We start from the raw sequence: 26577 nt of genomic DNA on the forward strand, positions 1-26577 counted from the left end.
TCTCCCCCTGTGGTTCCAATGTGTAGCTCATTAAAATGCAAGGAAGGTGAATAGGAGCGAGGTGAAAGGAGAGCGTCACATTTTGCTTTTTAAACTTGTGTAATGTTTGAATCTTCCACCAAGGTAATTGCAACTTGACAACAAAAGAAAAAAAGAAAAGAATCAGAGAAATGTCCCTGACTTCCCTTCTTTTCCTCCCCAACCTCTCCTATAATCAGTTCATCACTCCTTGGTGCGATTTCTGTACTTCATTCATTCATTCATTCATTCATTCATTCATGCAATAACTAATCATCAAAACCTACCTTGTGTCAGGCACATATTTTGTCTTTTGTACACTGGTTATCATTAATCTCGTTCTTGGCTGTTTCCCTGGCCTAGGTCATCTCTGTCTCCTGCATCTAGCACAGTTTCAGCCATGAACCATGAGCTCCCTGACAGTTTCTCCTGTGGCCTGAGAGCTCCCAGCACCATTCAGGAATGACCATAGAGAAAGGTAAGACTTTAACCCAGCGGTTCTCAACCTGTGGGTCGGGACCCCTTTGGGGGTCGAACACCCCTTTCACAGGGGTCGCCTAAGACCATCGGAAAACACATATATAATTACATATTGTTTTTGTGATTAATCGCTATGCTTTAATTATGTTCAGTTTGTAACAAAGAAATTGAGGGTCACCACAACATGAGGAACTGTATTAAAGGGTCGCGGCATTAGGAAGGTTGAGAACCACTGCTTTAACCTATGCGGAGAGCCCCAAAGACATCTAGCTAGTAAAAGGAGATTTCACAATTTGCTTTTCAAATTCCCTTCTCCCAGGCCTAACACAGACCAGCCCGAGCCTCCACCTGGGTCCTATTTCTGCAAGGCCATGCTCAGCCAGCAGGTGGCAGCCTGGGACAGGAATTGGGAGAGCACCCCCACCTGACATAGTTGACGCTGTAGCAGGGGGTTGGGGGTCAGATGAAGAGGTAGGGTCTTGGCAGGACAGGTGCACAGGAGGAGGGTGGTGGGGGTCGCATTTTTGGCCCAAAGCATGAAGTGTAGGGGAGTTATTTCTATAGCTCAGCTTGAGCCCACCTGACGAGTTACCTAGGTTTGTGAGGTTTCTGTTACCTTCCACCAGGAGAGATATCCTGTTCCGAGGTACCCTGTACAGGCCTCTGTCCTCTGGAGGACTCTCTGCTGGCCCCTTCCTGGCCCCTGCCCAGTTCCCCGGGCCGGGTCTTGACCCTCCCTGTGTATGTCTCTGCTGATAGAGATGGCTGAGGTAGTGGGGGAGGGGAGTTTGCTGGTCAATGTGTAAAATAATGGATAGCATCCCGGGTGATACGGGACACCTCAGTCCGTGCCTTCTGGAGTCTTAGGGTGGTGCCTGGGGGATCGACAGCAGAGGACTTGTACGGTTATGCTCCTCGTGACCTCTTAGCTGCTGGGGCTGACAGGAGTCCGCCAGACGCTCTTCTTGCCACTCCCATTTCTTTTCAGCGTCGCTCTCTTCACTGCCTTCTGTGTGTCCCTCTTCTTTCTGTCTCACTTTGCCCTTTCTCTCTCTTTTCAACCCTTGATCTTTCTCATCTCACCGTCAGGATCTTTCCACCTTTCCATCCCTCTGACAATGACAGCATACATTGGCTGGAGCACCAGCTTGGTTCTCTCTCTTGCTGTCTGTCACATCTTCCCTCCAGCCATCGGACACTCCTTTAGGCTGGGGTCTGCAGGAGTCTTGACTTGTGGAATTCAACCAGAAGACAAGGGGGAGGTTTGGGGGGAGTGCACTGGGAAACCCACAGAGAAAGAACGCACGCAGCAAACTCTTGCGTCTGGTTTGGAGCACAGACCTGTCCCCTTTAGGAAACCAAAGGTACTGTCATCTCATCCTCTCCCTTTCTTCCAGGATTTTTTTTTTCTGCTCAGCCCCCTACTCCCACCTTATAGGCCTGGTGGCAGGTGCAGCTGGGGCCAGCAGTCAGTGGGGAATTGGCTCAACTCAGCTTAAGACTAGACATGGAATGGGACCCAGAGGGTGGAATGAAGAATGGAGGAGGTGGCCTCTGACCCCGGCTCTGGCCCCTTCTGGGGGTCCTGTGTGACCTGCCATAGGTCATGCCCCCTCCTCCCTAACCATGATCTACATCACAAAACCCACAGCTCGTAACTCAATGCCAGCCAGGGAAGTCTGAGATTGATTTAGGACCCCTCTGGCCAGCTTACCCTCACTGGACTATGGCCCCTAGGGAAGGGGTGGAGATGAGGGTCATGGGTGAAGTTCAGACAAGGGGTCCTGACCACCAGTACATCATACCTGTTGCAGAGCCTTTGGCGTGCACTCTTAGTTGATTTGCTGGGGGAGGGGTCCAGGCACAGGAGGTCAAGGTTCCCACTGACCAGCCTGTTTTCTCTGACTCAGTTCAGGGCCATGCTCAGGGAGGTGTGTGCACGGCCCAATTTAATTCCGGTGTTTAATTCAGGATTCAGGCCCCAGGCATCTTACAAAGCAAAGAGAGCCCTGTCACCCACCGAGAGGGCAGGCAGGTAGGTCCTCAGAACGCCCCCCCCCCACCCTCTCCACCAACCTCAGTGCCACGGAGCTGCTCGGAGCCGGGTCTCCCCAGCCCAGGTCTCACCTGGTATGTTTCCTGTTGTTCGTTTCCATCCTCCCGCCATTCCCTTCTGGAAATATTTCCCCTATGTAAAACGTTGGCAACTTTCTTGACCATCACTCATACGAAATACATCTACCCAGGACACATGAGCATATGTATAACTAAAAGCAAAGTTTTACAAACCCTTGTGATGCCCTGTGATGTTTTCTGCTCTATTCTATTTTTTTTTTTATAAGGGGAAAAAAAGGTTTTGAAGATGATTTTACAAACAATGAAGGGTCTGGCACTTGCTGCTTGTAAGTAACCGCTTGCAGTTTTACACCTTCACAAGTTGTAAAGCTCATTTTGCAAATACAAACATCCATGCTGTCTTCAGAAAAGCCAGTGAGAAGGTAAGGCAGGCTTTCTCATCGGCCCATTTTACAGATGAGGAAACAGACTCAGAGAGGTAATGAGCCCACCTGAGAGGATCCAGCCCGTGGACTCCACGGCAGGTCTGCGAGTGCTGGTGTGCGGCCGACATCCTGTAGCTTCTCTCCCTGCTTCCCAGCCTCCCAGTTGACATCATGATCTTTCCAGTTTGAAGGCCATCCTCTTCCACGGGGAAGGTGGAGGGAGAGCCGCTGAGTAATTTTGTTTTCCATGTCATCTGTTAACACGGCACCATCTGCCAATTCTACTCTCCGCCCCTCCCTCTCCCCAGAGGCTGGGTGGGGAGGAGGCGGTCTTCCCGGAGTCGGGGCCTCTGGGCCCTCCTCACCCAGGCACTCAGAACACCGACAGAAAGCGCTTTTTCCTGCCCAGAACCAACAGCAGCAGACTGGAGCTGAGATGGGAGGAAGGACGCTGTGACACCAAGGGAGGAAACAATAGGATTCATCCCTGGCTCACTCTCAGGGTCTTGTCTTCACGTCCACACCCCCCCGTCCACCGTGGGGAGGCTTGGAGCTGTGAGGAAGATGAGCTGATCCCCTGGCAGGAGCCCTGCTAGCCCACCCGGGGTGAAGGCTAACGAAGCCCATCTTACAGGGAGCCCCGGCAGATTTATGGGGCCTCGGGTGTGGCCGGCTGTTACTCAGCCTCTGACTTTTTAATTCCCGTCTCCTCACCCACCCGCCTCCTCCCCTAGAAGGCCTTTGTGCAGGGCAATGAGGAATCTATAAATTCCAGGGGACAGGGGTGTGGGGGAGGGGAGCACCAGCCGCGTCAGGCCTGCACAGAGCCCGGGGTTGGCCTCCATGGACTGCCCATCTCATCCGATCCGCACGGGAGCCCAGGGAGAAAGGTGGGCCAAGTCTTACCACTGCCTTTTACAGACGAAGGAACTGAGGCACAGAGGCAGAGCGTTCCCTAGTTCCTGCTTCGTCCACTCCATCTTTCACTCACGTATTTATTCTCCTTCTCTTACTCATCCCTGGTCGCTCCCTCACTCAGACATTCACTCTACAAACACACGTGGTCTCTCACCAAACGCCCATTGAGTACTAACTCTGTGCAGGCCAAGTACGGAAGAGGCAACAGGTGGTACACCCTGGCGGGGCACAGAGCAATGGCTGTGACTCAGGAGGGGCCGGAGCATAGCTCTAACCCCGTCTTTCCAGGTTGGCAACCGCACCCTTCCCCAGCCCCTTTCACCAACAAGCCCTCTGCTAGCACTTTCACGAGCATTTTTTAATTCAATCCTGGCAGTGGGTCCAGGCGTTCGTGTTATGTAAGCCTCCCCCAGCATTCTGCTAGTGTGGCTCCAAGAGGGACGTGGTTGCCCATGATCACCCCCCTGGGGGGTGGCAGAACACCAGGACCCAGGCCCTTGCCTCCACACCACGTCTGCACCCTGAGTGCCCTGGGGACCCAGCGTGGCCTAAACTTCCTCTTCTACGAGTACTTACCCCTTGCCCAAACTAGCCCCATGCCCCCCACACCTTCCTCCACCCCCCCACCCCCACCCCCCGCCACACACACACACACACACACACACACACACACACTCCTTGATCCTTCCCTGTCGTTCTGTCCCAGCTTCCTGCATAGTTACTAAATGCCCCAGACTCACCTATGGGCACTCACTTCACCCATCTATCTGCTGTATGATGATAATCAATGGATTCAATCCTATGGCGCACCAGTATGTTTGGTGAATGATCACACATTCTTGCGTGTGTCCTGGTGAGTCTCTGCTTGTAAACTGAGGATATTAGTATTTGCTTCATCGTGCAAGTTAAAGCAGTTAAGCAGCCCTGGCTGGGTGACCCAGTTGGTTGGAGCACCGTCCGGTACACCAGAAGGTAGCGGGTTCGATTCCTGGTCAGGGCATATACCTAGGTTTCGGGTTCGATCTCTAGTCAGGGTGCATATAGGAGGCAACTGATCGAATTTCTCTCTCTCTCTCTCTCTCTCTCTCTCTCTCTCTCTCTCTCTCTCAGTGAAAACATAACCTTGGGTGAGAATTAAAAAAACCAAAACCATTACTTAAGCCACGTAAAGCACTCAGAATAACCCTTGGCACACGGTAGATACCCAGTAAGCACTGGCTGCTGAGATATTGCCGTTGAAAACCACAGGCCTGCCCATGTCTATAAAGCATGCGGGTGAACACAGGCTAATACAGGGGTCAGCAGCCAGCCCCACCCAGGGAGTAGACCCTTGGGGTGATGCGCGGCGGTGGGCTCCCCAGGCCTCCTGCGTTCCTAAATGTGTGCCGTGTGCTGAGCACCTGCTGGGTCTGTGCCAGGCACTGTGGTGGCAGAGAACAAGACCGACCCGGCCCCCACACTCACGGACCAGCTGGCATTCTGGGAAGGGAGGCAGACCACAACCAAGGGAACGAAGAAGGTAATTACAGAAAGTGGTTAGCTCTACGGAAGAAACAGACAAGGCTAAGTGACACAGGAGGTTGGGCAGAGGGTGTGGGCTGCGTTAGTGTTGTGGTCAGGGTGAAAAGGGAGTTGACATCCCTGTGAAGGACCCGGCAGAGCGTTCCAGGCAAAGGGACCAGCAAGGCCAAGGCCAGAGGTGGGGAAAGGCTTGTCAAGTTCAAGAAACAGGAAGGCAGCCCGTGTGAGCGTGAGCGGCAACTGGGCAGAGGGGGGAATGATGGAGGAGAGGCTGGATAGGCAGGGGCCTGGATAGGAAGCTGGGGCTTTCTTCTCAGCGAAGCCGGAGGAGGCTGTTCAGCGGAGAGTGACATGCCCTGAGTTGTTGTTTTGTTTTTTTCTTATTTGTATTTTTGAAGGTCACCCTGGCAGACGTGTGACTTGACCCCCTGGGGAGCCAGGAGAGCAGACAGGAGCCTTTGCAGTTGTGCAAGGCAGTGACAGGGGCTTGGACCCTGGGTGGGGTGGGGTGGGGGAGGAGCTAATTCAAGATCTACCTTAGAGACAGAAGGGACACATTTTGCGAAGGAATTGGACAACACGGGGGGGGGGGGCGGGGGGGGGGAGGATGGGAGAGAAATTCAGGAAGAAAGAAAGGGCCAGGGAAGCCCGATTGGTCCAGTTGTCTCTGTCCTGGGCCCGAGTGCCCCTGCCTCTTGGGCCCTGCCCCTCGCCCACGGAGGCCACTCCAGCCATGCGCTCGGCCCTCTCTAGTCTGCAGCTAAACCAGTGCCCTTTGTGAGAGAGAAAGCAGCCTTCCTTCCTTCCTTCCGAGCGAGTCAGCACCTGCCAGGCCCAAGGCTTGGGTTTCGGACGCCGTGCATCCCCTCCGCCTGCCCCGTGTAGACAACAACCCGTGCAGCCGCCAGCTCCCCTGTGCAGCCCGGACCACCCGCCCCACCTGAACCGCGGAGCTGAGACCCACGGGCGCGGGGCGTGTTGGGACCCGGGCCCGAGAGAACTCGGGGCGCAGAGGCGGGAGCGGGAGGGCGGGCGGGGGGGGGGGTTGCCTTTCCTAAGGGAATCTCTCAGCCGGTTCCCGAGGGAAGGAAGCCCCGCTCCCCGCGCTCCTCCCCCCGCTGGACTGCCAGCCGCGAAGGCCGCCGCCCCTCCGCCCGCCCGGGAAAGCACTCGGAGCCGATCTTCCGGCCTCGGGCTACGGGAGGGGGAGGGTCCCGGCCGTAATTGCTGCCATCTGCTCCCTCCCCTTCCCCTCCCCCCACCCGGCCTGGGGGAGGGGCTGGGGCGCGCGCTCACGCCCCCTCTTTCGCGCACCTCCCGCACCTGGGGCGCCAGGGGGGGGTGGCCCGCGAGCCCGCCGTGGGGAGCCCCGGGAACCTCCCACCCGACTCTCTTCGGCGGGCGGGCGGGCGGGGGTGCTCCCCGCGGAGTCACACGATCACAGGACAGAACCCCAGGGTCGGGTTCTGCTCCCGGGAGCCCGACTTCTGGGGGATCCCGGGCTGTCCTTCCCCGGCTCGCACGCGCGGCCGGCGCTCGCTTCGGGATATTGACTCATCGATCTCCGAACAGGACGGATGTGACGGGGTTGGGGGGGGAGAGGGGGGAGGAACCGAAGGTCGAGCCTGGAACCCGGGGGAGGAGGCGCGGTGGCTGCAGGCAGAACTTGGCTTTCAGTCGCAGCCGGCTGACCACCCCCCAAACCCCTTCCCCCCTCCAGCCACTGCTCCCCGGGGCCGTGAGCGCGCACCTTCGCGGCTGGGAGCTGCTCCCTGGTCTGTAAGATCGGGTACCCCCGGAGCTACCGCTCGGTAGCCGCGAGGGCGAGGCGCGCGCCCTGGGGAGCCCAGCGGCTTCAGGCCCGCCCCGGGCCCTGGGGAGTGAGGCCGGGCTGCCTGGCCTCGTGGAAGGTGCCGCGACCGCTGGGAACCCGGAGGAAGAGAGTCTCCACTGGGGAAAGGGAGGGTGAGCGAGGGGCGGAGGGCGGGCGGTCCTGGGGGCACCTCGCTGGTTTCAAGGCTGTCTCCTGCGCTCTCTGCAAGGTCCGCTTCAGGAGGCGAGGACGACAGCACTTAGGTCCCTGGGGTGTTCACAGGGCAGAGGAGAGTCCCCCACTGCCCTGGGCGGCAGCCCCCCCAAGCACTTACACATCTTCTCACACACACACACCCCCCCACACACTCCCAGAGGTCTAACAATGCCCCCGGTACTGAAGCCCCAGTGATCCTGAGATTAGGTTCCCAGACACCAAGCCTGGCCCACCTCCTCAGGTCCAGGTCCCCCAGTGACACAGGGTCCTTCCTGCCGAGGACCCAGGACCTCAGCATGTGGCACAGGATGTCTGCTCGCCCTCTCCCCGCTGCAACCTGCCCACTTAGACAAACTTGGTTTGCCACAGAGGCCAGCTCCCGGGGGCCGAGTTACAATCCCCTATGGGTTAGGGCAGTAATGGCGAACCTATGATTTGTCTTTGTTAAATGGCATTTAAATATAGAAAATAAATATCAAAAATATAAGTCTTTGTTTTACTATGGTTGCAAATATCAAAAAATTTCTATATGTGACACGGCACCAGAGTTAAGTTAGGGTTTTTCAAAATGCTGACACGCCGAGCTCAAAAAGGTTCGCCATCCCTGGGTTAGGGCCTAACCCATCCCATCACCAACCTGATGGCCTCAATCCTCAACACAGACGAACCCGGGGAGGCCAAGCAGGCCTGCTGCCAGCCCGAGGGACTCTCCCTGCAGGGAGGTGATGCGGTGGGAGAGCATCTGGAATCGTAGGGACCATTGGACTACCTGAGGAGTCAGGGTCAGTGGCTTCTGGGCTAGGCCTTGAAGGAGAAATAGAAGAGTACCGGGGGCAGCGAAGGAGACGTGGTGTTCCAGGCAGAAGGAACGGCAAGTGCAAAGACTTGGGAGTGAGGAAATACCTGTGTCTGGGGGAGGCTGAGGAGTTCGGTGTGCCTGGAGCAAGAGTGTTGGAGGGGAGGGGTTGTCGGGACAAGAAGACACATGTGCGAAGGGCGGCCGAGGTGACACATAAGGCAGGCCCAGGAATTTCGACTTGGGTTTGTTGTGGCAAGTGGAGGTAAGGACAGACAGGGAGGGACAGACAGGAACAGACTCGGCTGGAGGGAGTGAAGTTGACTGGAAGTCAGATAAAAGGGTCAGTGCCAGTCCAGGGATAAAAGGCCGCTCACTCGCTGGGCCTCACATCTGGGATCTGACAGGACTCGGTGGGGACTGCGGCGCGCATGCAAGCCCACAGACCCCTTCTGAAGCCGAGTGAGCGCTCAGCCCTACCCAGGCACTGCCATGCAGGAGCGCGAGCTTAGTGCTGTCAGATATTTTCAAAGAAAAGTTAGAAATGTAGATTTTTTTACGTGTTACCCCCTGATTTTTAAATGCTGAAAACTAGTTTTAAAAACCTTAAATGGTGAGTGTGTCTAAAGCACACATAACGCAAACATATCCGGGAACACGAACTGCTGGCCCAGTTGCTAAAAAGCTATTGAAAATTTTGTAAGGGGAGCAATGATCTGAAAAACAGGCCTGGGTTTTAGGCTGCCCCCTCTGGGACAGTAGGGAGGGAGGGCCTGGTCAATGGGGACAGCTGCCAGCACCCAGGCCAGAGGGCTGAGGCCTGAACCACGCAGCTGCCCAGAGAGGAGGGAAGGCTCCCAGGCACAAGTGTAGCAGTCTCCAGGGATTAACCTTCCCGGGGTTAAAAGTTTGTCCCCTATCCCTTTGTCCCCTTTAAGGGATTGCAAACACATCATTGAGTGGGTGGGGAGGCCCTGTGGAGTGGGATGCCCTTGAAAATCGCTAAGATTGCACTCTGGCAGGCCACCCCTAGACACTGGGTAAGGCATTCTGAACAGCCCCAAGAGGGAGGGGCTCTTGGGGGAGGGGCTCAGGAATCTGCCTGGCCTTCAGGAAGACCCCAGCCAGCCCTAATGGGAACCACACGTGGGGTGAGCTGCAATCCTGGAGTGCCTGTGATGCTTGGCTTTGGAATCGGACACTTGGCTCCGGTCACTCCTGACCCACTGAAGCCTGAGGCCTCCCAGCCCCAGCTCCCCTGCTAATCGCTGCCAGACACATTCTGCCTTGCACCCAGCTCTGGGGCCCCGAGTCCTGGAGAGGGGGTGCTTCTCTTGGGGCCCCCGCTTCCTGCTAGGAGAGCAGCTAAGCCCTGGAGGAGTAAGGGTTCTCAGGCAAGAATTCTAGGTGTCCTGCTGGGCCAAAGGTTGATGCTCTCAGAATAACAGATTAAGAATTCCTTTCCAGTGCTCCCCAAAACAGTTTCCTTGAACTTCGCCCCCCTCCCCGCGCCCCTCCCTCCCTCCCAAGCCCTGAGCTTCTCTGGCCTTGTAGAGCCTGGTGTCCTCGGCCTCCACCCTCGCCGGCAGCATCTGCAGGGCACTCGCGTCTCTGGCCGTCTTAGCCTTCCCCATGCCTCCCAGGGTTCATTTCCTGCAGGACCTCAGGCTCCGGAGCAGGGAGCAGCCAAAGGGCAGGGGGAGAGCCCAGTGAGCAGGTGGTTTGGTCCTGAGGATTCGCTGTAAAAACTGGGCAAGGGAACAGGTCTCTCCTAGCAAATTCCTGGTGCTTTCTCTTCCCCCAACTCAACCTCCTAGCCCAGGGACTGGAGCTGTGTCAAAAGATGTCTCCATACAACATGGAGGGCCTAGAAAAACTTCCCGTTCTCATTTGTGAGGCTCACTCCAGCCTTTGAGTTATGCCTGTCATTACACCCACTAAACCCTCTTCATAACCCCCCCCCCCCCAACTTTGGTGTATATATCAGTGTCTGTGTGTGTATGTGTGTGTGTGTGTGTGTGTGTGTGTGTGTGTGTGTGTGGTGGGGGTGCATTTCCTGTTTAAGAACTGGACACTCCCAAAGGCCCCCTCTAGGCCCTCAGGTCCAGCCCCCTCCCCCTGGGTACCCTCCTTGAGAACTTCCAGGCAGCCTGCTCAGCATCAGGCCAGGAGCCCAGGAGCATGGACAGGCTGCATTCCTGGGGGAAGGGGAGTGGAGAGGAGGGCTGCACAGAGCCCCCTCCTCTGTCTAACTTAAACCCCACACTGCCCAGCCTGAAGCCCTCCCAAGCCATGCTGAAGATGGTCAGTGTAGTGCCAAGAAAGCCCCTGGCAGGGCGGCAGGGCCAGGAACCAGGGGCCTCTCCTAAGGTGAAGCCCCTTGTGCCCTAAGCTATTCCCTTCCTGGTGGGACCTGAGGTTCCAGCATTGGTAGGGCCCCCAGGGGTCACCAGGTAAGGGGTGGGTGGGATAAGGTGGCCAGGCCTGGAGGGGATACGGGCCAGGGGACTGGGGCATATTTTAACCCCTTTTTCTTCAGGGTAGCCCACTCTCCCAGAAGTCTCTAGAGAGGGCTTAGGAACTTTCCAGAGAGAAATCAGGCCAAGCAGAATGGAAACCAGGCGGCAGTAGCTGGAGAGGGGAGAGGGGGGTGGGGAAGCCTCGCCTGAAGCTGGGGATTCTGGGGGTTGGGGTTGTTCCTCCAACCCAGTCTATTCCCCTCCCCCAGCCTGGTTTCGGGAAGCTCTCCCAATGAATATTTAATAGCTCAGCGCGGGGCCTGATTGAATTTTAATGCGGGCGACCCGAGCCCGTAGCCCCGAGTCCAAGCAATTAGTCAGGAGCCATTAACGCTGACCGAGCTGATTTATGGGCGGGGACCAGGCTGGGTGAGGAGGGGGAGCCCAGGCGGCGGACGCCCCGGATTGGGTGGGCAAAGTCATCCGCGTTAGCCAATCCCAACAGCCTCCTCGGGTTGCTTTGCATCTCATTTGCATAGCACTGCCAGTAGGCAAATCTGGGCGCTGGGCGGTGGGGAGGCGGGGCAGGGGGAGGCGGGCCTCGGACTGAGAGCTGCACCCCGGTGTGGCTCTCCGGGGGAGGCCTGACTGGCGTTGACGTCTAGGAAAATCGCTCCACGTTTGGCACGCGGGATTCCCCATCGGACACTCCCGCCGTTTAAAGGGCCTCTCCCCCAGTCCTCGCTGCGCACAGCGGGGAGGAAATGCCAAAGGAGAAGGCGGGAACAGAGACTAGGGCCGACCTGGGACTGCGGAGTCCGAGGACCCAACTAACGCCCTGTGGTTAACACAGGCGGGAGCCTTATGGGACGCATACTGTCTGCCTTGGACTGTGATGCCATGGGTCTCATGGCTCCCACCTCCCTGGTCCACCTCCCCTCCCCGCTCCCACTTTCCCCTGCACCTCTCAGAGGGGCCTCTGCACTGATGCTGATGGGGCTGTGGGTTCCGGGCGCTGGATTACGCCTCAGAGGACTGGGAATGACGCCAAGGGGCTCTTGGGGAAGATGGCCCTCCTCCCCTCCCGCCCCTCAATCGCCCTGACCTGTGTGAAAGGGCTGGGGCGCAGCCTGGAGTGCTCTATTGAACTGTGCCCGACCCCTTAAATCATAGGTCAAGGATTTAGCTGGCCTGTCTGCTGCCATTCTGGCAGGTGGCCTCCTCCTCCCCAGCCCCCGCCTCTTTCTGAGGTCATCTGGGGATGTGGTGCAGACCAGGCATCCCTCCCCTCCTGGGCAAACATCCCCTTGGGCCCAGGTCTTATCTGAGCTGGAGTGGTCCTTATGGAGGGATGGGCAATGGGAGGGAGTGGCTAGAGCTCTGGGCTGGGAGGCCAGCCTCTACAGGGAGGCTTGTGGAGAGGTTGGCAGGGAAGGAAGAGGCATTAGTCAAGGAAGGCTTCCTGGAAGAGGAGGAAAGAGTAGACACTGGAAGGGAGGGAGGAACCAGGTCAAAGGAAAAGAAAAGAGGAGGCAATTCTCTGCAGGGGGACATCCTGCTTGAGGCAGGAAACGGGAATGTGAGCTCCAGACTCTCTTACATGTCAGCTATAGTTGGTACTATGGCAGCCGCTGCCCAGCGTGAGGCTTCCTGACTGGGCAGATGAGGCAGGATGGTCAAAATTATTACTATCTAATGGGCACTTACTATGTGCCAGGCACTATGCTAAACACTTGGGATATATTGTTCCATCCAGTCTTTACAGAAACTGATGAGGTAGGTATTCGGAGAAATCCTATCTTAGAGGTGAGGACTCTGAGGCTCCGAGAACGGTGGTAACTTGTCCAAGATTGCATAGGTGGCTGGTGGCAGAGCCTTGTTCTTGTTCACCACTTTACACTGCTCACAGGCACCTCAAACTCAACTTATCCTCTTCTTTTAAATCCCCCCAATCTGCTCCTCCTTCCATGTTTCTTATTTCCCTCTACCAGCATCTACCTGATGATAGAAACAGATACTGCCTAAGAAGCAATCCCATCCGCACTGTCTTTGGGTATCATCAGCCATCTGCAGGTTTCTGAATTCTGTTCCCTCCTCTCCTCACACTTCTGCAGGATTCAGGCCCAGCTCACCCTCACCAGGGCCAGGTGAGGTAACACAGGAGCCTCACTGAATTCTTACTATGTGCCAGGCACTGTGCTGAGTTCCCTGCATTTTCTCTCAATTGTCACCAGAAGCCTGAGAATAAGTCCTGAGAACAGGTGGGGGTGGGGAAGTCAGGGGAGGTGAGAAGTGAGAAGGCCCCAGCTGTACTGGGCTCGATTTGATGGTGGGTGGGGAGCAGACCCCACCAGATCAAGCAGAATTTCCGTCTCTTGCCCTTTCCAGCTGTTCCTCGAAGCCCATAGTTTCCCAGGCTGGATCTGTATCTTGACCTCTGGGTGCCTCTCCCCCATTTTTGCAAGAGGGATTGGGCTTCAAGTGACAGAAGACACAACTTAAAAATGGTCAAAACAGTAAGGATGTTCATTTACTTACTGTGTCACAAAACAGGAAGCCCCAAGGTGAGGCTGTTGGTTAATTCAGTGACAACAATCTTATAAAAAACCCCAGTTTTCTTTCTTTCTTTCTTCCTTCCTTTCTTCTTGCCTTCTTTTATCAACTTTATTGAAATATAATTTACATGCAGTAGAATGCAGATTTTAAAAGTACAGTTTGATAAGTTTTGACAAATGTATACCTGGTAACCACCATTCCAATCAAGATATAGCTCACTGACGTTATCCCAGAAAGTTCTCTCTCTCCTCCATATGTGGTCAACCCCTCCCACACCCCCTGCACAGGTAACCACCAATCTGACTTCTACCTCCATAGCTTAGTCGTACATGTTCTAGACCATCCTATGAATGGAATAAAATTGTATACACTCTATTGTGTCTGGCTCTTTTGCTTCAGACAATGTTTTTGAGATTTACACTTTGTGTGTATGCATGTGTATCAGTTCATTTTTATTGCTGAGTAGAATTCTCTACTATGAATATTCCCCCATATTTCTTTCTCTTTTCCCTACCATCCTATCATGTCCTTGTGCCCTGACTTCTCTTAGAGTCACAGATGGCTGCTGCAGTTCCAGACATCACATGCAGGCAGCTCCGTCCAAAGGCCAAGAAAAGTTGTTTCTCCTTTGGCCTCTGAGAAATTTTTCCAGAAGTTTCCCAAAGAACATCCTCTCATGTTTCATAGGCCAGAATCATATTTTACATGTCCATTCTTCAATGAAACACTGGCAGAGGGAATGGGATTCCCACAGTTGTCTCAGACTAATTGAGATTCAGCCCTGGGGTTGGGGAGCGGTTCACTCCCCTGAAGAACATGGCAGCCTGGTTCCTGAGCAAAATCACGGCTCTTTTAGCAAGAAAGGAGGGCAGTGGTTATTGGTAAATAACCAAGAATGACCTTCTTCCTTATTAATAGAATTTTGTTCAGGGAGTTACCTATCAAGGAACATAACTCTGTGTCCAACTCAGGAATAAATCCTGATGGATCTACGTCGATCCTGGTAATCCTGGCCCCTGACCAGGGGTTGGTGTAGGCTGGAGGGCAGTGGAAGACACTGATTGTGGCCAGCTAACATTCATTCTTCCTGTATAATAAAGAGTCAAATTTTATTTAAGGTGACACAGTGTCCTGCTAAAAAAATGTTTCTAGTGTGTTTTTTGCAGGCAGGTGTGTCCATGCGACCAAGTCCTGACCAAGAAGATGTAAACAGGAATGTCCCATAGGCTATCCAGCTGACTCTTCTGGGGATGACTGTCCGCCCTTCTGCTTTGGTTCCTTCTCGTCTACAATGTGGATCTTATGGTTGGAACCCTAGCAGCCACTTTGGAACATGAGGTGAGTTGGAGAATGAAATCACATGAGATGGGTGGCACCTGGCTCCCCGATGACACCGAAACTGCCTTACCGTCACACTTCTTTCCTATGAGAAAGAATACATTTCAATCTTGTTTAAATCATTCTGAGTTTTGCTAACATATTCAATTGAACCTAATCCGTTTGAGTGCCAGCTCATAAGAGGCTAACACAGGCAGTAACAATTTCTGGTCAATGAGACAAGAGGGGAAAAGTTTTGGATGTCTCTGGGGAAGATTTCCTCGCTTTTAAAAGGAGGCCCCTGAGAGTAACAGTCGGGACCACGTGGGATGATCGAACTGCATTGGCCACTTTGTGACTTGAGGAGCACTGTCCACAGGGCACAGCAGATGTGCTGAGGGTGTGAGATTCAAAGATGGAAGGGACCTGGGTCTCTGAAGCAGGTGTCGAGTCTTTGAATTAATCAACTCTGAGGCTACCATTTCTCATTCTCTAAAGTGCACAGTTGGTCACACTTGGACATTTCTGAAATCACCCTACATCTTATCATCATCAGCATGGTGGCCTGCTGTCAGTCATGCAGCCATTGTGCTTAGCTGTCCTTCCTGCACGTGTGCAAACGGAGGGACCTTCCTGCTGTCGTGGCAGGACAACTGCAACCCTGTGGTGTTCCAGTCCTCACGCCATGGAAGGATTCTTGGCGTCCTGACTGACGCCTGGCCATCTACCAGCATCAGCACTTCCAGGATGGATGCAGTGGCTTAGGAGGATGTGGTAGGCAGTCTGCAAAATAGCCCGCCATGGTCCTCACCTCCTGCTAGTCACACCTTTATGTAGCCCCTTCACTTTGTTCTGGGTTGGGTTTTTTTGTGACCAATGGGGTAGAGCAGAAATCATGATATGTCACTTTCAATATTAGATTTTAAAAAGACGATGGCCTCTGTCTCGAATGCTAGCTTGTGCTCTCTCTTGGGTCATTTGCTGTGGGGAAGGCCGGCTGCCCTGTGAGGAAGACAGTCAGACCACCTGTGGAGAGGCCCACGGGGTGAAGAACTGAGGTACCCAGCCAATAGCCAGCCAGGAACTGAGTCTGCCAGCAGCATGTGAGTGAGCCCTCCGTGACTGCCCCCCACCCCAACCCTACCCCCGACAGTTTGAGTGCCAGCTCATAAGAGACTTTGAGCCAGAACCACCCGGCTAAACCACTGCCTGGTTCCTGACCCATAGAAACTACAAGATAATAAATATTTGTTGCTTTAAGCTTCTAAAAGTTGGGATAATTTTTTTCACAGTAATAGATAATTCAGTTGAACAGTCTTTTAAGAAACACTATAGCACCAGTACTCGTGGTGGCCCAGATGGCGAGTCTATGTGGAGAAACACAGACATCGACAGCTCAGAGTTGAACAGTGATTCCAAGAATCAGACTCTGAATTCAATAAAGTTGAAAGAAAGCCCTAACCCATTTATTTTGCCCAGGTTTTCCTTATTACACATGCACAAGAGTAATAATATATGCTAAAAATATATTCCCATATAGATCTAAACGAGCTTTTTTAACAAATAAAAATTCTAAGTGATAAGAAAGCCTTGTGTCAGTTTAATTGGCAGTACCTTTTTCGTTCCAATGGTACAGGACGTAACAGTGCTTCTTAACATCAGTGGCAAATCAGTTGGATAAAATATGATCGTGTGTTTTCCTTATTGGACAAGCCATTGCGGGAGAGTTTTCTGGTACTTACAGCACGGGAGTTTAATCTGGGGGAGTACGGGAGTAGGGTGGAGGAGGAGGTAAGGGGAAGGAGAGAACAAGCATATGAAGGAGAGTGGGAGTAGGTTTGTGGCAAACAGCTAAAAAATATTGATAGGAAATCCATGCTGTTCACTGTTTAAGTGTGTTAGCCCTAATCCTCCAATGGGTTATGAGGGGCCTGGAATCCTATGTCACCAATTGCTGGCTGTATTGGAAATACCTGCATTTCCCAAACAAAAATGAAGACATGTGACCTGACACAGGAGTTTTGCTGAATATCATTCATAGATTTTGCTGAATCAGACAGATGTCCCATGAGCATCTTTTCATCCTTCCTCAGGATGCTCCCTGAGGGAGAGAAAAGCACCTATCATCAACCTCCCTTTACAGATGGAGAAGCTCAGGTCCCGTGTTAAATTCACAGGAAAGAGGGCAGATCAGGACTCGAACTCAGGCCATCTGGCTCCAAAGTGTGTGTGTGTGTGTGTGTGTGTGTGTGTGTGTGTCTTAGCCACTACATTGGGGCATGTTAGATCTGTGGGGAATTTAGCACTGGATCCAAGCCCCTGATTTTACAGTTGAGGAGACAGGGGCCTAAAGAGAGAGAAGGACTCGTCCAAGATCCACAAAGAAAGGGTGCCTGGGCAGAACTCCCGCTGTGTGGATTAGAGTAGCGAAAAGGAGGGGGCTGTAGACTTGGGTGCACTGCCCCTCCCCACCCCGCGCCCAATGCAAGTGCCCCTTCTTTCCATTTCAGAATGGGTACAACTTGGTGAGGGTAGAAGGGGGCTGGGGAAGCCACCCAGCCTCCTTCATTCTCGGGATTCCGAGGCAGCCATTGTCCTGGGAGGAATGCTCTGCCAGCAGCCCCAAGGGGCGGGGCCTCTTTCCAAGCCCCAGACAAGCCGGCTTTGTGCTCTCCACTCAGGGCGCCTCCTGGCCTTCACCAGCCAGGCCTTCGGAGCATTTTCCAGGGTTTCCAGGCCAGGCCGCTAAGTGATGAAGCTACTAGCAAAGGGATGGGCCTTGGCAGATGCACTGGGCCTTGGAAGGCCAGTCTGGGAGGGCTGCCTGGAGGAGATGTGAGAGCACCGCCCTGGCCTAGTGGTTCCACAAGGCTAAACATATGTGTTCTCATTACTAAGAATTTATCCTAATAAGACACATGCAACAAGGCGGATGTTACAAGTCTGTTCACTCAGCCTTTATTTTTGGAAAAGAAATTCAACAACAAAGGAAACAAACTAATTCTTGCATGTCCATATGATGGAATATTAAGCTGTCAAAAAATTACTTGGTATATGCCTGGCCGGGTAGCTCAGTTGGTTAGAGCATTGTCCCGGATACACCAAGGTTGCAGGTTTGATTCCCCCATCAGGGCACATACTAGAAGCAACCAATGAATGCATAAGTAAAAGGAACAATAAATTGATGTTTCTCTCTCTCCCTTCCTCTCACTCTAAAATCAATTTAAAAAATTATGTGGTATAAATGTATTTATAGACAGAAAAAATATATTCAAAACATTTGTCTACAGATTACAAAATAGTGTGGAGATCTCTCTCTTAATATATCAATATCTGGAAAAATGTCTGGCCTGTTCCAAAGTCTTAACAGTGGTTATCTCCAGGTGATGGGATAAGGGTGTTGGATTGTTTTGTTTTGTGCTTGTCTCTATTTTCTAATTTTTGTAAAAAGGTGTTTTCCTTGTGTAACAAAAGTGCCTGAGGGTCTCTGATCTTCAACCAGTGCACTGCAGTGCCTCCCCACTCATGTCCATTACAGCACGTGACATTTCCTCGGCCACCCGCCTCTCTCCTCCACGGACCATGAGTTTCTCTAGGAAGCACTGAGGTCTTATTCAAAGACCTTACTCTGATGTAAGTCTCTACTCCTAGAACTCAGTACACTTAGGTGCCAGTACATACCATTGAATGAATGAATGACTGTTCAAACCTGGAGCCCTGGTGAGGCAGGTCACACCAGATCCACAAACCTTGTCTTTGTAGACGTGTCTTTTTATACTTACTGTGTTGTCTGTATTTGTTTCCCTTTTGTTCTTTAACATTAGCAAGGCCTTTTGGAAAAGGCTGACAGCAAGAGTTGTCATGGGATCTGAACCAAAGCTTTAAAAAGGCAGGAACACTCCCCCTTTTCGCTACACACACCAGTAACTGGAGGCAGCCACCCTGGGGGTCAAGGGCACAGAGGAGAAGCCCTTGGTCAGCTCCCCTTCCTGCCTGGGGGAGGGTTTCTATCCGGGACCAGTGCTTGGGAAGGATGGGGTCCCTGAGCCATGCTGAGCACAGACCCTCCCAAACCCCAGACCCAGAGAGGATGGGTTCGAGGGTGGGCTGTGGATACTGAGGCCCGCCAATCAGGGAAGTCATCCTGGAGGAGAGGCCTGGAGACTAGTTTAGGACGGGGAGGAAGCAGGGCAGAGGGGAGGAAAGCGGGGAACATGCCTGGGCAGTTGGCCACTGGATGATTTAAGTACAACCAGATGTGCTGGGAATCTCCTGTCAGGCGAGCCCCCGTGAGGGCAGAGTGGGGGTGGGGAGACCTCTGGGCCACTTGGGTTTTCAGTTCCCTGTTCTGCCCTGGGTCTGTGAGCTGCAGGGAAGGGAGAAGCCCAGTGGGGTTCCAGAGGAGCTGGCGTGCAGGAGCGTGAGCCAGGCAGGCTTGGGTGGAGTCTTCCCCTTTGGATGAGGTACAGGAAGGGAAGGATTCCTCCAGGAGGCAGGGTATTGGGCTCAACACCTGGGACCTAGAAAAAAGGGATTAAGGGAGCTCTGGGGTAGGAACTACCAGTTCTGCTGGGGGCGAGGGATAGCTCCCCAGGCAGAAGAGGGGAGAATGATACCCCAGGGAGAGACTCTGATGTATTAAAATGGCGTGGGTGCTTAGTGAGAGGTTCTGTGGGACTGTGATAAAGTCACAGGGTGGGATGACAGTTCAGGGTGGCCTGTTGGCCTAAAGGCCGTGCTGCAGGGTGGGGGCGGGGTGGGGGTGCTTCTGCTCACAGGCCAAATGGCAGAGCCAGGTGCAGGGTGAAGATTTTGGAAGTGGATCTCAGGGTCCCCAAGTATTGGGCTCCTAGGGGAGAGGGGGGTACTGATGGCAAGTCCCAGCTCCTCCTCCCAAGCCTGTGTGGTCTGGCACAGAGCTGTGTCTGCCCAGAGGAAAGGACACTTTTTCTAATTCTACGAAGAGCCCCTAGGCTGGCTGTGGGGTGCGGTTGGGGCCCAGACAAAGCTGGAATCAGCACCAACGGTAAGGCTGTGAGTGGTTGGGCAGGGCTGGGGAGGCATGGGAACTGGAAGGCCAAGCAGCCAGAAGAGGAGGGCTAGGGCTTCCATCTGTGGGCGAGCAGCCTGAGCCCAGTGAAAGTGGGGGACAGTAGCAGCCAACAGGGTGTGGTGTCCACTGGGCATGCACCCCAGTCCCCAAGCCAGGACACATTTCCTTCCTTTCCTGCATAATGACTCCTGAGTGGCTCACGCCTAGGACCACAAAGAGAGGTCTCCCCGCCCTTTCCTCTTCCTCTCTTCCATTTCTTTCTCCCTTCCTCCCCCCACCCCATCCTTCCCCAGGGCCCTTGTCTTTCCTTCCTCCTCACCCTGTCTGCTCCTCCCTGCTCCTTCTCTGGCTTCACACATCTTCCCTCTAACTCTCCTCTCTCCCATTCACACCACTGAACGCTGATTCTCTCTGGGCCAGCTGGGTTATTTTATTTTTTTGAAGTTTTCAGAAAGGCCCTGTTGCAAGTCCCTGGATCAGGAAGGTCACGGACTCGCACACCCCTGCATATATTCACATGCCCCTGCCCAAGCCCAGCACTAGGAGCGGGGTGGAGGGTAGGATGTGACACAAGCAAAAGGGCTGGAAAGAATGAAGGGCCCTCCGCCAAAGCCACACTTTACTGCCACCAACACCACTATTATTATCCAATCCACTGCTGGGCACTTGACCTGCTGGGGGGTGGTCACCAGACGCCCTGCCCAGCATGTTCTCAGTAGGGGGCTCTCCAGGCACAGATCCATTGGCTGGGACAGCCAGAGGGTCAGCAGGGCGTCTTCAGAGGCAGACCCCCCCAGGCCCCACACATGAGGGCCGGGGGAGAGACATGATGAAGGGCCATTTGCCAGGATTCAATGTCAGCCCAGGAGGCTGGATGATGTATTAACAGGACTTTAATGAGCTCGCAGAGGGGGGTCACACTTCATTGCCTGAGTACTGGTGCAGGATGCGGGGCTGAAGGGTGAAGAGACCAGCCTCACCCCTACCTGCGAATGTGACTCATGCCAGTTTACCCATCAGAAACAATTCAGCACCTCCCAGATGCCGAACCTTGGAGTCCAGCAAAGGCCTCCTCAGCATGCTGGCCCACCCTCCTCTCTCACTGGGAAGGCCTTCCTGAGGTCTAACCTTGTCCTTCCTACCGGGACTGGAAGGGGGATGCAGAACTAGACCCCTGCTACAGGGGAGCACCCTATCAATTCTTTCCTCCATCCTAATGCTTGTCATCCACGCTGCCCCGGCCCCAGTGACACCCAACCACATTGCCCTGGCAATGCCAGGTTTGCCCTGGTGCTAGTCTTGGTGGTTGAGGTCACTCAGCTCATGTGGACATTGGTCTCTCTTGCCTCTGACCCTTGGGGAGCCTGGCAGGCGGGGTGGAAAGAGTACAGTGGATTCTAGATCCAGCTCTGCTGTGTGACCCGAAGCATGCCACTTCTCTCTGGGCCTCAGATGCTCCGTCAGGAAGAAATACTAAACAAGGTCCTTCTACCTCTGTTATCTGTGGGGTTGTCCCTGCAGCACGGAGTTCAGCTCTTCTAGGGAGGTGGCTATAGTCCACTTCCTCCTACCTTTATAATTCTGAAGCCAGGGGCTGCCTTCCCATTGAGAGCCTTGATAGATACCTCCCCTGTGCTGGGGTGTGGTCCCACGTGTGTGTGTGTGTGTGTGTGTGTGTGTGTGTGTGTGTGTGTGTGTAGTGGAGAGGAAGAGAGGATTATGGAGGTGGAGAACCTGATCTTGGTGAGTTTTAAAGCCTGATTGGGTGCTGGTCTTGTTTCCATGGTTGGGCTGGGAAAAACATGGGAGCTATTGAGCCCCCCCCTCCTTTTTCCCTGAGGGTGGGAAGGGGGATGCCCTGAGAGGTCAGAACCCAGAACTCCAAGAGGACCCATCACTAGAAATGTTTAGAATTCTTCACCACACAGAGGACAGACACTACCCTGCAGGCTGGTGGTGAAGGGTGCAGGGGCAACCCTGTCCTACTGGTACTTAGACTGAATTGCATGCAAAAGGGAAAAAAAAAACCCCCCCGCAGAAGAGAGGACCCTCAGACACTGCCTTGGGACCCTCTAGGTCAGCGGTTCTCAACCTGCGGTTCGCGACCCCTTTGGGGGTCGAACAACCCTTTCACAGGGGTCGCCTAAGACCATCAGAAAACACATATATAATTACAAATTGCTTTGTGATTAATCACTAAGCTTTAATTATGTTCAGTGTGTAACAATGAAATTGGGGGTCACTACAACATGAGGGACTGTACTAAAGGGTCGCGGCATTAGGAAGGTTGAGAACCGCTGCTCTAGGTGCTCAACATCTCCTCCAGGAAATCTATCTACATCCTCCAACCTACGCCCAGCCCCATCTATAACCTCCTGGGGCAAGACGGGTGCTGCTACGGGTCCCTCACCCTGCAGGCTTCCTCTCCCGGCCGGATCACTTCGGAAGCTGAAGCCGCATGCCTGTGTGTCTGATGGAGTTCTGTCTCTCCGTGGACTGGACGGTGCCTTTGGGACCCTCTCAGATGTCCCAGCACCTACTAGCCCCAGGCCGCACAGCGATGGTTAATGGACACCTTGGGACACTCTGAGTGTCCACCCTCCGTCTCCGCCTCCCACCATTCAGCCCGCCTGGCCTAGAGGGGAGGTGGCCTTCCTGGGGAAACCCTGCTCGGGGGAGCACGTTTGTAACTCACACCTCACCCTCGGCGGCCGCGTCCGGGCCCCGCGCCCTCCGCTCTGAGTGGCCCTGCGGAGGGTGGGCTTGCCGGCGGTGCGTCCAGCCTCTGCATCCCGGGCTGGCGCGGCCACGGCTGGCACAGTGGGTGCTCCGTTCACCTCGGGGCGGGGATGGAAACGCGAGTCAACACGGCTCTGGCCGGCCCAGGGGCGCAGGCCGAGGGGAGAGGGGTCCGGGAGTTAGCGGACCCGGCGGGCGGGCTGCCTTCCCCTTTGCCCTTCGACCCAGGAAGCCGCTCACACCCGGCGGACTCGCTCGCGGGCCGCTGCCCAATCCCGGCCTCCCCCTCGGCGGCCCGCTCCCCCACCCGACCGGCCGGCCCGGCTCCACCCGCACCCCAACTTCCCGCCCCGACGGCCAGGCAGAGGGGGCGGGCCGAGCGGGCCCAAGGACACTGCACACAAGGGTCATTGGCTGCTTCGCCCCCGAGTGGCTAATTTATTTCAGGGCCCGTGGAGGCGCGGGGCGGGCCGGCCGGGGGCGGAGAGGAGGGGCCGCCGAGCCCGGGAGTGGGGGCGGGGCGGGGCCGAGGGGTGGAGAGGGCCCGCGAGGGGCGGGAGTTGGGGGAAGGGAGGGGCCCGGGGGGAGGGAGGAGCGGGAGGAGGGGAGGGCTGCCAAGGCGGCGAGGGAGGGCGCTGGGGGCGGGCGAGGGGAGGCGGGGGTGGGGGTGGGGGTCCTGCCTGCGGGGGGAGCCGGGGCGGCCCCTTGTCCGGCCACCCCCACTGCCCAGTCCCGCTCCTGGCCGCGGCGGCCGCAGCAGTAGCGGCTCCAGGATGGTGAGCGCCGCTGCCCTCCAGCCCCGGCCTGTCGCCCCCGGCCCGCGCCCCGGCCCCGGGGCCGGACGCCCCCCGAGGCCGCGCACACTCACCTAGGACCGGCCGGGATGCCGAGGTACGGGGCGCGGGCCGGCCGGGCAGGCGCGGGAGCGCGCGGCCGGCGGGGTCAGGGGTGGTGACCGCTCGGGCCGGGTGTCCGGAGCTTTGTCCGCGGGCGCGCGGCGGGGCGAGAGTCGGAGAGGGCGGGGGCTGCAGGTCGCGGGGCTCAACTAGGCGGCGGTCGAAGGGCAAGACCCGCGAGAGACCCAGGCGGGCGCGTGGGGACCGGGGGTCGCCGCCCTCCCCGGGAGGCGCGGGCCGGGGAGGGGACCTCTCCGCCGCGGACGGGCACCCTCCTCGCCGCCCCCTCGGTGCGGAGGCTGCCGCAGTAGCGACCTGCCGTCTCTGGGGGGAGCTTACGGGATGGGGGGTGGGGAGCAGGATTTGCGGGTTCGGGTCCCAGAAGGATCCGGTGTCCGGAGCCCGAGGGCCGGCCCGCAGGCCCCTCCCACTCCGTCAGGTCTTTGTCCAGCGGCGTGTGTGTGTGTGTGTGTGTGTGTGTGTGTGTGAGAGAGAGAGAGAGAGAGAGAGAGAGAGAGAGAGAGAGAGAGAGAGGTGGGGGCTGGGTTCCTGGCCCGGAGATCCCCCAGCATCGTGACGGGCAGTGACAAGAGACGGAGACCCCTGGGGGCCCCGCGCCCCTAACCCTAGCCCTTCCTTTCTTCTCCCCTAGCCGGGAGAGCAGAGACCCCCGCTCAGGGTCAGGGTGCTGCGGGGAGCTGCTCTCACCTGCACCCACGGGCTGCAGCCTACAAGGGAGACCCACTGGCTCCCGCTCTAGACGGAGCCCCTTAAACTTGCCCACTCCGCCAGCGCGCGCTCGGTCTGCCCCATCCCCTCGCGGAGAGCCCGCTCTGTAGAGGGCCCTCCGCAGGGCGCTGGGCACACAGTAGGTGCTCAGCAAACGTGGGCCCCCTTGCCCGGCCCCTCCATCCCGGGTGCCCTTCCTGGGCAGAGGCGGCCTGGGCAGGGGTCTGCGCGAGGGAGCGTGTGAGCGGCCTGGGGCGCAGGGGTTGGGTGGGCGGGTGGGTGGGCTGTCGAAGGGACGGTCACTAAATCAGGATTAGGCCGTGGGGCTGTCAGGCTGCCTGGCCCGGTCGCCATGGATACCTAATTTGGAGGAGAATAGAGGACGGGAGAATGTTTGTGTTGTAGTCCGCACGGCTGCGGCGGCTGAGCGGCCTCCCGACCCGGCCCAGCAGCGAGGACCCGGAACCCGGGTCCAATTCCATTCTGGGCTTCTGCGGCGGCAGAACTTCGCGGTTCTCGGGCCCAGAGCCTTCCCCGTGGGTGCTTTAGAGTGGGCCGGGCGATGCTGGGTCAGAAGGACTCTGGCCATGCCCAGGGCGCCCTCGACCCTCCCGAACCCAACCTGAAACCCCGGTGCATCCGTCTGGACACGGCGGGGCCGGGGTCCCCGAGCTTCTCTCCGGGAGCAAACGCCGTCCTCCCTGTGCCTTAGCCCAGAGGCCGGACGCGCCAGGAGACTGGGTGCCGCGGCTCTGCGGAACCCCAGCAGCCACACGGGTGCCCCCGCGGCCGTCCGAGCTGCGGGGCAGGAGGCGGGGCCGGGCGTCCGCGGGTGGGCGAGACGGGGGCGGGGCTTGTGGGCCCAGCGGTGCTGGGCCCCGTGACAGGCCTCGTAAATCCCCCTTCCTCGTATTTAACACCATTTCATTTATTTCCACTTGATTCCATTGGGATCCGCAGCAGCCACCCTTGTAAGGAGTGAGCCCTGTGCCCTCGCTGTAATGTCTTCTGCGGGAAAGCCCACTTGGGCCAAAGGGACTTCAGCTACTCCAGGCAGTGGAGCTGCTCCGGGAGAGGCCCCCAAGACCCCATTCCTCAGGAGTACCCCGTCTTCCGAGGAGAAGGAGGGGGGGGGAGAGACATGGGACGGCCTCGGAGGCCCTAGGCCCTAGGGATTTTCTGGCTGCGGTATACGGGGGGGCTGGGCCAAGGGTCCTGGGAACGGACAATGCCAGTTCAGGGACTGGGAGAGGTACCAGCGCCCAGAGGTACCAGCGCCCAGGGACTGGGAGAGGTCCTAGCGGCCTTGTTTGCTGTCCTCCTAGTCCGGCCACCGCGTTTTATGGAGCAGCGTCCCCTCCCCTCCCCCACCTGGCTGCAGCTTTATGGCTGAGGTCTCAGGCTCTCCACGCAATTTCACGCCTCTCTGCCTTCGCTCTTGCTGTTCCCCCAGCCAAATGCCTTCCCCATTGTCCCTGTCTTTCCACAACCTCCCCATTCTTCAAGGCCCAACTCGGGTGCCACACTTCCTCCGTGCAGCTTCCCCAGAGCCCCCAGCTCCATGTTCTCCTGGCCCTGCACCTGTGCCTCCCTTCAGCCGTGTGGCTTTGCCTCCTGGAGGGTGGAAGTGGAGCATATACTTCCTTGTACCCTGCAGAGGGGCTCAGCACCTCACGGGTACCCCATAAATATGTGTTGACTGGATTAAAGGGCTTTCATAAGGACAACCTGCAAAGCATAGAATTTGGACATTTTCAGGCAAATGGTGGGTGGGTGGAGACCCCTGGGTGGTGGTTCTCTTCCCCTCATTGCTGAGTCTCCCCTCCCCCCACGTCGGGGAGGACTTTGCCCCTTCCTTTCCCCACAGACCAGCATTCTTTCCCTGCCATTATCATCCTGTTAAACAGAGAGGCCAGTCAGGGTCCATATGGATCACATTAACAATTGCTTATTATCTGGGCCAAGACTGCCCCCACTCTCCACCCCAGCGCCTACTGCTGCAGTTGCTGGGCCCTTAGGAGCCCAGTCTCCCTGCCTCCCCCTCCCCCCACCCTTGGTCAGCCAGGGAGACCAGGGGACAGGCTGGTCTCCCTCACCCTCCCTGTGCCTTCTAGCAGAACTTTGCTTCTTCTTGGCTTGTCTGGCAGTCAGTGACTCCTTTACCCAATTTAATGAGAACCAGGTTCCCCACAGGAGCACAGCTCAGTGAGGTTTCAGGGCTGCAGCAGGGAGCGGTGGACCCAAGGCCCAGGTGCACCTGTGGTCTACAACAGCCCCTGCCTTCCAGGTGACAGAGGTGAGCCCCACTAGGCCGACCAGGGGGTATACTGGTGTCTTCTGCCACCTCAGCCCTGGGCTGGCCCTGCTGTCTTTTGAGAGCTGGCAGGCTAGTGAGGAAGATCAAAATCGGAGAGAATCTGCAAGGCTGGGCCCAAGACTTGTGCTGCAGTCAAAGAAGCAAGGCATCTGAGAGTTTCCTGGGGGCAGCAGCTGAGTTAGCCTTGAAGGTTGGGGAGTAGTTTATGTTGAAATGCATGTAGCCCAAGAGTACTAGGCATAGAAGAG

The 26577-nt window shown here is 56.1% G+C and overlaps 1 protein-coding gene across 1 annotated transcript in view; it reads left to right on the top strand.

Annotated features, from left to right (window-relative positions):
• Positions 1-23651: 23651 nt before the first annotated feature.
• FIGNL2 (fidgetin like 2) overlaps positions 23652-26577 on the top strand; it is a gene marked incomplete at its 3' end in the record, with an annotated part of 28801 nt that continues 25875 nt past the window's right edge. Inside the window, exon 1 of the mRNA XM_081082270.1 lies at positions 23652-23742. The remainder of the gene's footprint in view (positions 23743-26577) is intronic.

This window comes from Myotis nattereri, assembly GCF_964212035.1.
Source record: "Myotis nattereri genome assembly, chromosome: 2".
Classification (NCBI taxonomy): Eukaryota; Metazoa; Chordata; class Mammalia; order Chiroptera; family Vespertilionidae; genus Myotis; species Myotis nattereri.